This window comes from Chrysochloris asiatica, unplaced genomic scaffold (assembly GCF_000296735.1).
Source record: "Chrysochloris asiatica unplaced genomic scaffold, ChrAsi1.0 scaffold00323, whole genome shotgun sequence".
NCBI classification, from domain to species: domain Eukaryota; kingdom Metazoa; phylum Chordata; class Mammalia; order Afrosoricida; family Chrysochloridae; genus Chrysochloris; species Chrysochloris asiatica.
The window spans coordinates 2163912-2168207 of record NW_006408841.1 but is presented as its reverse complement, the minus strand read 5'-3'; the positions used below and the strand labels follow the sequence as shown (position 1 = coordinate 2168207).

Below are 4296 nucleotides of genomic sequence, written 5' to 3'. Positions count from 1 at the left end.
GATCATATCTATGCCCTCTCTCCTGGGAGGTCAGCTGATATCAGATCAAGTAGTGGTTGTAGTATTTCTGGTCAGACAAGTACCCCACCCATGTGATCTAGAGGAATTGATCATAAAGGCACCTCAAGTACTCAAGAAATTCCCAGGTTTTAAAGTTAACTTTCAGTAACTAGGACAAAGACGAAATTACTTGTGGTAAAGTTGTTCTTTACCCTACAATTTGACATATTAATCTATTTGAACATCTTCTTGGTACTATAACCCTAGGATAGCGTTGTACACAAAATGTGGAGTCCTGGTGTGGCGCTGTGGTTTAATGAGCTGAACTGCAAGGTCGATTTGAACCGCAAGGTTGGTAGTTCAAGCTCACCAGCTAGTCCTTGGAAACCCTATACAGGGTTGCTCTGAGTTGGAAGTAACTCCATGGCACTTAACAACAATAGCAGTAGATTAGGAGGAAAGTCAGCATTAAACAAACACACCAGTAAATTATTATAAATTGTGATGAATACCAGGAAGCTTGAAAAACCAGAGTGCTCTGGGAGAAAATAATGGGTAAAGATAGGGTTCATATGGGAGGCTCACAAGGGGCCTATTTAGAATTGGAACTCTCCACTGCAACCTGAAAGGGTAAGTAGCAATGACTCAGGCAAAGAATAGGACACAGACCTAGTAGTCTGTGCTAAAACCTCAAAGTGACTATGGTGTTGGGTAGGTCTGGGTTCAGTGTGGTTGGGATGTGGGGGTCAAAAGGTAGACGACAACAGATGAGACTGGAGACACAGGCAAGGGTCACGCATACAAGGTATTACAGATCAGGGTGAGAGGATCCCAATTTTATCCTTAGGACCAGGGTTTTAAGTCAGGGTGACATGATTCATCTTAGCCTATACTTTTGAACAAGTACTATGGGTCTGTCATGGAGAATTCATTGAAGAGGTAAGAGACAGATGAGTAGGCAGATTTTTAAAGACTAATAAGAAACCTATTTCTCTAGCCCAGAGACAGGTGGTGGTTGAAGTCATGCATCTGGAGAGAAGCAGTTAGAGTCTATAGTATTTTCTGCTGCTTCTAGTGCTGGTAGAGGTGGGAAGTGAGGATGAGGGCAAAAGAGATGTAAACAGTAACTTTTTCACATTGACTTGAACAACTGGGTGTATGTAGGTGCTATTCTCTAGGATGTGACGTGGAAGATGTTTGGGGGAATGTTCAAGAGGTCAACATGCTAACTATTGTTGTTGTCAGGTGCCATCGAGTCGGAACCGACTCATAGCGACCCCATGCACAGCAGAACGAAACAATGCTCGATCCTGGGCCAACCTCACCACCGCTGCCACCCCCGAGTCCATCAATGATGTCACCTGGCCAATCCATCTCATTGGAGGTCTTCCTCTTTTTCTCTGACCCTCCACCCTACCCAGCATGACATCCTTCTCCAACGATTGTTTCCTCCGGACTACATGTCCAAAGTAGGAGAGACGAAGCTTAGCCATCCTGGCCTCCAAGGAGCACTCTGGCTGCACTTCTTCCAAAACAGATCTATTGGTTCTTTTGGCAGTCCATGGAACCCTCAGTATTCTCCTCCAACACCACAACTCAAAGGCATCAATTCTTCTACGATCCTCTTTATTCACTGTCCAGCTTTCGCATCCATATGAGGCTATTGAAAACACAATGGCCTGGGTCAGGCACACCCTAGTCCTCAAGCTGACATCTCTGCTCTTCAATACTTTAAAAAGTTCCTGTGCAGCAGATTTGCCCAGTGCAATACGTCGTCTGATCTCTTGACTGCTACTTCCGCGAGTGTTGATAGTTGATCCAAGAAGGATGAAGTCCTTGACAACTTCAATCCTTTCTCCATTGATAAGAATGTTGTTTATTGGTCCAGTGGTGAGGATTTTTGTTTTCTTGACATTGAGATGCAATCCATATCGAAGGCTGTGCTCTTTAATCTTCATAAGTAAATGTTTCAAGTCCTCTTCACTTTCTAACTATTCACATGCTAACTATTAGTCAAATATATTTTTAAATGAATCTATCATTTTAAATATGAGCATATACGTGCCTATTTCCCCTGACCCTTGCCAACACTGGCCTTCAATACATATTTGTTGGATCAATGAATGAATGAACAAATATGATTTCTTGATTCAGTTTAGCAAACAGTGCAATGAATGCCAAGCAGTGTGAGCTTCAGAAGGAAAGCAAGTGGGTGACCTTTGCTTCCCATTGTCTGGTTTCCAGCCACCTCTTTTTGCCTGAGTAAACAGAGAACAAGGAGTTGCTATTTTCCTCACTCTTTGGAGGCCAGCTGGGTTAATCGTGTTCTCTCTGACTCCCCTGTTAGTTCCTGAACCACTCTCCCTCTCTTCTATATCTTAGATGCCTATAATATCATGTTTGACCCAGACACAGCACACAAATATCTCCGGCTCCAAGAGGACAACTGCAAGGTCACCAACACCATGCCCTAGGAGCATCCCTACCCTGACCACCTCAGCAGGTTTGGGCACTGACTGCAGGTGATATCCCCACAGAGCCTGTACCTGCACAGGTACTATTTTGAAGTAGAGATCTCTGGGCCAGGCAACTACACCTACGTTGTCTTGACCTACAAAGGCATCATTAGGAATGGGGAAGAGTATAACAGCTGCATTTCTGGAAACGACTTCTCTTGGAGCCTCCATTGGAATGGGAAGGATTTCTGGGCCTGGGACAGTGACATAGAGACCCTGCTCAAAGCTAGCCCATTCCAGAGGCTGGGGATATATAATGATTTCCCAGGAGAAATCCTCTCCTTCTGTGGCATAGAGCCTGGCTCCGTGACTCTGGTTCACAAGTTTGACTGCATTTTTTTCCGAGCCTGTCTACCCTGCCTTCTGGCTTTCCAAGAAGGAAAATACTATCCACATTGTGGATCTAGGAGAAGAACCTGAGAAGACAGTAACATCCTCTGAGGAGGCTGCTCCTTAGACTTCAGGATCCGTATCCCATATCTTTGCCAGCCACAAAGATGGGGCAGCAGCTTGCATTTGAAGGGAAATTTAGGGGTTGTTAATAACCGGGGGTGTTAGTCAGTTGGCCAACAGTGATAGCTAGCTTTTAAAACCATGAGGGTCCCGGAACCAAGAGAAGGATCTCAGCTGCTCCCTCCTACTCTATGCAATGCTATTCTCTGTTCCTTAAGTCCCCCTCATCATTTTCCAGTGACATTCTCCTTTCTGCTCAGATAACTGTACCTAGCATTGATAATGACAAATCTTCAGGATGACTGCAAGGTTTGCAGAGTAATCATAGTAAATGGCTCTCTCTTTTGGGCATTTCTTATGTGCTAAATACTGTTTTGAGTGTTTCTTTCTTTAAAAAAAACTTTTTATTGTGAATTATGAGCTAGTTTACATGGGAGAACATTAGCTTCACATTCATCTTGAGTGTTTCTTATGCTTCAATTTATTGAGTCCTCACAGCAACTCTATGATGTAGAGCAGTATCATCCCCTTTTGCAGAAGGAGAAACTGTGGTCCAGTGTGGGTAGCTAATCAAGGTCACATGGTGAGTGGATGACAGACCTGAGATTCTGGTTTGAACTTAACAACAACAACAACAAAAAATTGAGTGAAGGTTTATAGATCAGATCATCAGTTTTACATTAAAAAAATTGTACACTTTTTTCCATCTCAATCATTGCAGTCTTCAGGTTTGAACTTTTAACTGTGATCCTATAGTACCATCCTCATTAGATCATGGTGAGCTCACCACTGAACCAAACCACAACCCAAACCCATTGCCACACAGTTGATGCCTGAAGGACCTTGGAATGACATTGCAAATACCCCCACCCAAATCTCCATAAACCATCCCCCACCTCCACCCTGACCATTGTAAACTCACCAGAACTATACCCAGACCCCACCACCTTTAAATATCTCAGTCTGTAAGAGAACAGACGGGCTCTTGGTCTCCCCTAGAGACTCAAGAGTATCCCTTTCCAGGTTTACTCTCAATAAACCTGCCTGCTGTTGAAGCCAAGACTCTCTCCTTAGTTTCGTTTCTTTCTTTCAGTTCCTTACAATGGCACCCCATGTGTTCCAGAGTAGAACTGCTCCCTAGGGTTTTCTTGACTGTAATTTTTACAATAGTGGATCTCCACGTCTTTCTTTGATGCTGCTGGGTAAGTTTAAACCACCAACATCAGGTTAGTAGTTAACTGCAAACCATGTTCACCACCCAGGGAAATTTTCACTACTGCACATATCAAACTCATTCTGTTTTGTGTGTGTGTGTGTGTGTGTGTGT

The 4296-nt window shown here is 43.7% G+C and overlaps 1 pseudogene; it reads left to right on the top strand.

Annotated features, from left to right (window-relative positions):
* The first annotated feature begins 701 nt into the window (after positions 1-701).
* On the top strand, positions 702-2973 carry LOC102834403 (annotated as a pseudogene).
* The last annotated feature ends 1323 nt before the right edge of the window (positions 2974-4296 follow it).